The sequence below is a fragment of the Pristiophorus japonicus genome, unplaced genomic scaffold (assembly GCF_044704955.1).
Source record: "Pristiophorus japonicus isolate sPriJap1 unplaced genomic scaffold, sPriJap1.hap1 HAP1_SCAFFOLD_1568, whole genome shotgun sequence".
Classification (NCBI taxonomy): Eukaryota; Metazoa; Chordata; class Chondrichthyes; family Pristiophoridae; genus Pristiophorus; species Pristiophorus japonicus.
Genome location: NW_027251245.1, coordinates 17,376 through 25,977, shown reverse-complemented (window position 1 = coordinate 25,977; position 8,602 = coordinate 17,376). Strand labels below are relative to the sequence as shown.

Below are 8,602 nucleotides of genomic sequence, written 5' to 3'. Positions count from 1 at the left end.
GACTGACCTTCTCTCAAGCATGGGCCTCGTGTGCATTTATACTGTGTAGTAAGGACATATCATGGGGAGTGAATGGGATTAGACTGGGTGGGATATTAAAGGGTGCGGGGAGAGTGGGATTAGACTGGGTGGGATATTAAAGAGTGAGAGGGAGAGTGGGATTAGACTGGGTGGGATATTAAAGGGTGCGGGGAGTGAGGGGGAGAGTGGGATTAGACTGGGTGGGATATTAAAGGGTGTGGGGAGTAAGGGGGAGAGTGGGATTAGACTGGGTGGGATATTAAAGAGTGAGAGGGAGAGTGGGATTAGACTGGGTGGGATATTAAAGGGTGCGGGGAGTGAGGGATATTAAAGAGTGAGAGTGAGAGTGGGATTAGACTGGGTGGGATATTAAAGGGTTCGGGGAGTGAGGGGGAGAATGGGATTAGACTGGGTGGGATATTAAAGGGTGAGAGAGAGAGTGGGATTCGACTGGGTGGGATATTAAAGGGTTCGGGGAGTGAGTGGGATTAGACTGGGTGGGATATTAAAGGGTTCGGGGAGTGAGTGGGATTAGACTGGGTGGGATATTAAAGGGTGCGGGGAGTGAGTGGGATTAGACTGGGTGGGATATTAAAGGGTTCGGGGAGTGAGTGGGATTAGACTGGGTGGGATATTAAAGGGTGCGGGGAGTGAGGGATATTAAAGAGTGAGAGTGAGAGTGGGATTAGACTGGGTGGGATATTAAAGGGTTCGGGGAGTGAGGGGGAGAATGGGATTAGACTAGGTGGGATATTAAAGGCTTCGGGGAGTGAGGGGGAGAGTGGGATTAGACTGGGTGGGATATTAAAGGGTGAGAGAGAGAGTGGGATTAGACTGGGTGGGATATTAAAGGGTTCGGGGAGTGAGTGGGATTAGACTGGGTGGGATATTAAAGGGTTCGGGGAGTGAGTGGGATTAGACTGGGTGGGATATTAAAGGGTGCGGGGAGTAAGGGGGAGAGTGGGATTAGACTGGGTGGTTTAAGGGGAGAAAATGATCAGCACTGACTCGATGGGCCGAGTGTTCCTGTGCCGGAACCTTCTATTGAGTGTATACGTACAGAGGTGTGGGACATTGCTGATAATTATGAGGTTGTGGGGTTTATAAAGGGGCCAAATGATGAACCTCCTCCATTCAATCCCATGTCCCTGACTGCCTCCTGCTGGGCCCCAAGCACATTTCAACACATAAAAGATAGCTCAACCTTGTCAGTGACTCTTTTAAAGTACTTTAAAAAAATTTCCAACAGGGCCAAACACACCTGGTGCTAAAAACCCCGAGCTGGACTCTCTCTCCCAGGCTACTCGAGTTTGAATAATCTTTCCAAAATAGTTTTACTGTAACTTTTATTCCAGCACAAATGGGGAGATTAAAAACCGGCTATTTAAATCCCCAGGACCCTGACATTCATCATAATTTACAAATGTGTGGGAGAGATGCATTTATATTCTGCCTTTCTTGACCACCGGACGACTCAAAGTGCTTTACAACCAATAAAGTCCTTTGTTGGAGTGTAGTCACTGTTGTAATGTAGGAAACGCGGCAGCCAATTTGCACACAGCAAGCTCCCACACACAGCAATGTGATAATGACCAGATCTGTATTTTAGTGATGTTAGTCGAGGGATAAATATTGGCCCCAGGACACCGGGGAGAACTCCCCCTGCTCTTCTTCAAAATAGACAGAATTTAGCTAATGTCCTAAGAGCCCCATGTGTGTTTTGCAAGATATTTCATTCCCAGTTCCTTGTTCTGCATCTGCTCAGTCACAAAGATATTCCTTTAAACTAAAGACTTGCATTTCACCAGCTCAGTACATATCAAAGCACTTTACAGCTAGTAAAGAAGTACTTTTAAAGTGTTGTAATGCATAAAGATTCTGCTCAATACTCAGCTTCAAACATTTTCTTCCATTCTTAGTCTGGGAGGAAAAATTGGTTTGCAATTGTAGTTTTTTTTTGTTAATAATTTAATATTAAAAAAATAAAATTTTAAGGACAGGCCCCAGCGAGGATCGAACTCGCGACCCCTGGTTTACAAGACCAGTGCTCTAACCACTGAGCTATGGAGCCAACTGCAGGGCAGCGCCTGAAAATAGCAGCAAAACCCGGCAGCGAGTGCAGCCTCCTTAAAGGGACAGGCCAGGAGCCAGAAATTCTTAAAGGGACAGGCTGGCAGGGAGAAATCCTTAAATGGACAAGCCGGCAGGGAGAACTCCTTAAATGGACAGGCAAACACCAAGAGATTCCTACAGGGACAAATCCTTAAAGGCATAGGCCACAAGGGAGAGATCATTGAACAGATAGGCTAGATTCTTAAAGAGACAGGCAAGAGTGGAGATCCTTAAAGGGACAGGCCAATAGAGAGAGCTACTGACACAGAAAAGGTAGCAAGGAGAGCCTTAGGCCAGCAGGGACAAATCCTTCATAGATTTAAAGTAATCGGTAGAAAGATTAGAGGGGAGTTGAAGAGAACTTTTTTCACCCAGAGGATGGTGAGGGTCTGGAACTCACGGCCTGAAAGGGTGGTAGAGGCAGAAACCCTCATCGCGTATAAAAAGTACTTGGATGTGCGCTTGAAGTGCATTAATCTACAGGGCTACGGACCGAGAGCAGGAAAGTGGGATTAGGCTGGGTAGCTCTTGGTCGGCCAGCGTGGACATGATGGGCTGAATGGCCTCCTTCTGTGCTGTAAATTTCTATGATTCATGGGACAGACCATCAGACAGAGATCCTTAAAGAAACAGGCTAGCAGGGAAATCCTTAAAGGGATGAACCAGGAGGGAGAACTCCTTACAAGGACATGTTAGAAGAGAGATCTTTAAAAGGACAGGTAAACTGTGAGCGCCTTATAGAAACGGGCTAGCTGAGAATATCTGGCCCAGACTTCAGGCTTTAGGTCAACAAAGGAAACCAATCCTTTGCTTTATGGGCACCAGATGCCTGAGGAGCAGGCTATCCTGAGCCAGGGGGGAGGAATTCGACCCTCAGTCATATGTCTGGCCCTGCTGATGCCATATTAGTCAGCAGTGTTACAGGTTCCACACACACTGACTCTCACTGGTGTACAGTCCCACACACACTGACTCTCACTGGTGTACGGGTCCCACACACACTGACCCTCACTGGGGTACGGGTCCCACACACACTGACTCTCACTGGGGTACAGTCCCACACACACTGACTCTCACTGGGGTACGGGTCCCACACACACTGACTCTCACTGGGGTACGGGTCCCACACACACTGACCCTCACTGGGGTACGGGTCCCACACACACTGACTCTCACTGGGGGACAGTCCCACACACACTGACTCTCACTGGGGTACGGGTCCCACACACACTGACTCTCACTGGGGTACAGTCCCACACACACTGACTCTCACTGGGGTACGGTCCCACACACACTGACTCTCACTGGGGTACGGTCCCACACACACTGACTCTCACTGGGGTACGGATCCCACACACACTGACTCTCACTGGGGTACAGGTCCCACACACACTGACTCTCACTGGGGTACGGTCCCACACACACTGACTCTCACTGGGGTACGGGTCCCACACACACTGACTCTCACTGGGGTACAGTCCCACACACACTGACTCTCACTGGGGTACGGGTCCCACACACACTGACTCTCACTGGGGTATGGGTCCCACACACACTGACTCTCACTGGGGTATGGGTCCCACACACACTGACTCTCACTGGGGTACAGGTCCCACACATACTGATTCTCCCTGGGGTACGGGTCCCACACATACTGATTCTCACTGGGGTACGGGTCCCACACACACTGATTCTCACTGGGGTACGGATCCCACACACATTGACTCTCACTGGGGTACAGTCCCACACACACTGACTCTCACTGGGGTACAGTCCCACACACACTGACTCTCACTGGGGTACAGTCCCACACACACTGACTCTCACTGGGGTACAGTCCCACACACACTGACTCTCACTGGGGTACAGTCCCACACACACTGACTCTCACTGGGGTACAGTCCCACACACACTGACTCTCACTGGGGTACGGGTCCCACACACACTGACTCTCACTGGGGTACAGTCCCACACACACTGACTCTCACTGGGGTACAGTCCCACACACACTGACTCTCACTGGGGTACAGTCCCACACACACTGACTCTCACTGGGGTACGGGTCCCACACACAGAGACTCTCACTGGGGTACGGGTCCCACACACACCGACTCTCACTGGGGTACGGGTTCCACTGGCCCCGTGTCCTAACTCGCACCAAGTCCCGCTTACCCATCACCCCCTGTGCTTGCGGCCTACATTGGCTGCCGGTTAAGTAACGCCTCAATTTCAAAATTCTCACCCATGTTTTCAAATCCCTCCATGGCCCTTGCCCCTCCCTATCTCTGTAATCTTCTTCAGTCCCACAACCTCCCGAGATGTCTGCGCTCCTCCAATTCTGCCCTCTTTAGCATCCCTGATTATATTCGTTCCACCATTGTGCCTTCTGTTGCCTGGGCCCCAAGCTCTGGAATTCCCTCCCTAAACCTCTCCTCCTCTCTACCCCCCTTTCCTCCTTCAAGACGCCCCATAAAACCTACCATTTGATTAAGCTTTTGATCACCTGCGCTAATTTCTCATGAGGCTCAGTGTCAAATTTTTTGTCTCGTAACACTCGTGAAACGCCTTGGAACGTTTCACGACGTTACAGGATTATGGGGAGCGGGCGGGGAAGTGGAGCTGTGTCCATGATCGGATCAGCCATGATCGTATTAAATAGCGGAGCAGGCTCGAGGGGCCGAATAGCCGACTCCTGCTCCTATTTCTTATGTAAAGGTGCTATATAATTACAAGTTTTTGTTGTAGAAAACTGACATGCAAACAGTCCGATTGGACACCAGGTGGCGAGTTTGGAGTCACTGCTTAAAGGGAAATTTCCCCTGCCCCTGAGAAGGGTGGAGGTTACAGAGATAGGGGACGTCGCAAGTTAAGGAGGAACCGAGTGAGGAATAGAAGGATATGCCGACAGGGTGAGATGGAGTCGGGTGGGAAAGGCTTGTGTGGAATCTGACCTGCCGAGCTTTTCCAGCCTTTTCTGATTTTATTTCTGATTTTAAGGTGACGCCCCCAACCCCACACAACAGAGGGAATAGGGAATAATGTAGTTCCCTTGCAGTCAGAATCAGGTGAATTCATAATGGGGAACAAGGAAATGGCAGACTAATTAAACAAATACTTTGGAAGACATGCATAACCTCCCGAAAATACTCCGGGACTGAGGGTCTAGCGAGAAGGGGGAGCTGAGGGAAATCCTTATCAGTCAGGAAATGGTGTTAGGGAAATTGAAGGGATTGAAGGCCGATAAATCCCCAGGGCCTGATAGTATGCATCCCAGAGTACTTAAGGAAGTGGCTCTAGAGATAGTGGATGCATTGGTGATCATTTTCCAACATTCGATAGACTCTGGATCAGTTCCTATGGACTGGAGGGTAGCTAATGTAACACCACTTTTTAAAAAAGGAGGGAGAGAGAAAGCGGGTAATTATAGACCGGTTAGCCTGACATCAGTAGTGGGGAAAATGCTGGAATCAATTATTAAAGATGTCATAGCAGCACATTTGGAAGGCAGTGACAGGATCGGTCCAAGTCAGCATGGATTTATGAAAGGGAAATCAGGCTTGACAAATCTTCTAGAGATTTTTGAGGATGTAACTAGTAGAGTGGGCAAGGGAGAACCAGTGGATGTGGTGTATTTGGACTTTCAAAAGGCTTTTAACAAAGTCCCACACAAGAGATTAGTGTGCAAAATTAAGGCACATGGTATTGGGGGTAATGTATTGACGTGGATAGAGAACTGGTTGGCAGAGAGGAAGCAAAGAGTCGGGATAAACGGGTCCTTTTCAGAATGGCAGGCAGTGACTAGTGGGGTGCCGCAGGGCTCAGTGCTGGGACCCCAGCTATTTACAATTTATATTAATGATTTAGACGAAGGAATTGAAGGTAATATCTCTAAGTTTGCAGATGACACTAAGCTGGGTGGCAGTGTGAACTGTGAGGAGGACGCTACGAGGCTGCAGGGTGACTTGGACAGGTTAGGTGAGTGGGCAAATGCATGGCAGATGCAGTATAATGTGGATAAATGTGAGGTTATCCATTTTGGGGGCAAAAACAGAAAGGCAGAATATTATCTGAATGGGGACAGATTAGTAAAAGGGGAGGTGCAAAAAGACCTGGGTGTCATGGTACATCAGTCATTGAAAGTTGGCATGCAGGTACAGCAGGCAGTGAAGAAGGCAAATGGTATGCTGGCCTTCATAGCGAGGGGATTTGAGTATAGGAGCAGGGAGGTCTTACTGCAGTTGTACAGGGCCTTGGTGAGACCACACCTGGAGTATTGTGTTCAGTTTTGGTCTCCTAATCTGAGTAAGGACATACTTGCTATTGAGGGAGTGCAGCGAAGATTCACCAGACTGATTCCCGGGATGGCAGGACTGACATATGAAGAAAGACTGGATCGGCTAGGCTTATACTCACTGGAATTTAGAAGAATGAGAAGGGATCGCATAGAAACATATAAAATTCTGACGGGATTGAACAGGTTAGATGCATTAAGAATGTTCCCGATGTTGGGGAAGTCCAGAACCAGGGGTCACAGGGGTAGGCCATTTAGGACCGAGATGAGGAGAAACTTCTTCACTCAGAGAATTGTGAACCTGTGGAATTCTCTATCACAGAGAGTTGTTGAGGCCAGTTCATTGGATATATTCAAAAGGGAGTTAGATATGGCCCTCACGGCTAAAGGGATCAGGGGGTATGGAGAGAAAGCAGGAAAGGGGTACTGAGGTGAATGATCAGCCATGATCTTATTGAATAGTGGTGCAGGCTCGAAGGGCTGAATGGCCTACTCCTGCACCTATTTTCTATCTCTATCGACTCCTTTAATCATCTTAAACACCTTGATTAGATCCCCCCCTTAATCTTCTACACTCAAGGGAACACAGGCCCATTCTGTGCGGCCTATCCTGGTAATTTAACCCTTTCGCCCCAGGGTAACAGCCAGGTGACTCTGCCCCGCTCCCCCTCCGAGGCCGATATCCCCTCCCCGAGGGGCAGGGCCCAGGACGGGACGCAGTCTCTCCACACGGGGTCTGACCGGAGCTTTATATAAACTGTAACATCGCTCCCACCGATTGTATTCCAGCCCCCGAGATAAAGGCCAACATTCCATTTGCCTTTTCAATTATTATTTGTACTTGGTCACTAGCCTCGAGTGATTTCTGCACATGGACCTCCAATTCCCCCACAGTTCCGAGCTTCTCGCCCTTTGGAAAATGGTTGTTAGTTTGCCCGAGGGAGCTGGGGAGGAATTTCCCCCCCTTCCCCCTCCATTGGCTGGCGGAGTGGGAGGAGGGGGGTTGTGGTGGGGGGGGAGGGGGATTGTGGTGGGGGGAGGGGGTTTTTGGTGGGGGGGAGGGGGAGGAGTGTGGTTGTGGGGGTTGTGAGGGGGAAGGAGGGTGCACGGACCCTAATGAAGTTGTAACAAAAATAAATGTTGGTGTGTGGGGGAAGGGAGGGGGTGTGGTACCGTTGGGGTAGGGAAGAGGATAAGAACATGAGAAACAGGAGCAGGAGTCGGCCATTCGGCCCCTCGAGCCTGTTCCGCCATTTAATATGATCATGGCTGATCTGATCATGGACTCAGCTCCACTTCCCCGGCCGCTTCCCTTATTCACTTATCGATTAAGAAACTGTCTATTTCTGTCTTAAATATATTCAATGTCCCGGCCTCCACAGCTCTCTGAGGCAGCGAATTCCACAGATTTACAACCCTCAGAGAAAAAATTTCTCATCTCAGTTTAAATGGGCGGCCCCTTATTCTAAGACCATGCCCCCTAGTTCTAGTCTCCCCCATCAGTGGAAACATCCTCTCTGCATCCACCTTGTCAAGCCCCCTCATAATCTGACACGTTTCGATAAGATCACCTCTCATTCTTCTGAATTCCAATGAGTAAAGGCCCAACCTCCTCAACCTTTCCTCATAAGTCAACCCCCTCATCTCCAGAATCAACCGAGTGAACCTTCTCTGAACTGTCTCCAAAGCAAGTATATCCTTTCGTAAATACGGAGAGCAAAACTGCACGCAGTACTCCAGGTGTGGCCTCACCAATACCCTGTATAACTGTAGGATCTGTGATGCCTACGGCAGTTGAATATCCTACTTTGTGCTCAGGCCGAAGGAATCGGCACTTGAGCTTTTTTCCAAAGCTAAGTCGTCGTGGGGGGGGCAGTTGGGGGTTGCGAGAAAATGAAGCGGGTGCAGGGTAGCGCTATGGGGTCAGGGGTCCCGACCCTCACCGACACCCTGTCAGAGCTGACACACTGTACTTCCATATAGCTGCTTTAAAGAACATTTTTATAGGCTGATTTATTTTCGGAATGTGTGACTTCCCCTTTAAATCTTCCCCGGAGCCCTTAAAGGAGCCTCAGGGGCCCTAAGGTGGGGCTCCAGAGCTCATTGGCTGCAGTTTTTGCTGAATCTAAAGCTAGAAACGGCACCCCCTTTCACTTCACCATCAGCAGTTGCTGGAGG

General features: G+C 49.5%; 1 non-coding gene across 1 annotated transcript; it reads right to left on the bottom strand.

The window, feature by feature from the left end:
- Positions 1-2,019: 2,019 nt before the first annotated feature.
- trnat-ugu (transfer RNA threonine (anticodon UGU)) lies at positions 2,020-2,092 on the bottom strand. Its single transcript has one exon. It is a non-coding gene; the product is annotated as a tRNA-Thr (tRNA).
- Positions 2,093-8,602: the final 6,510 nt, after the last annotated feature.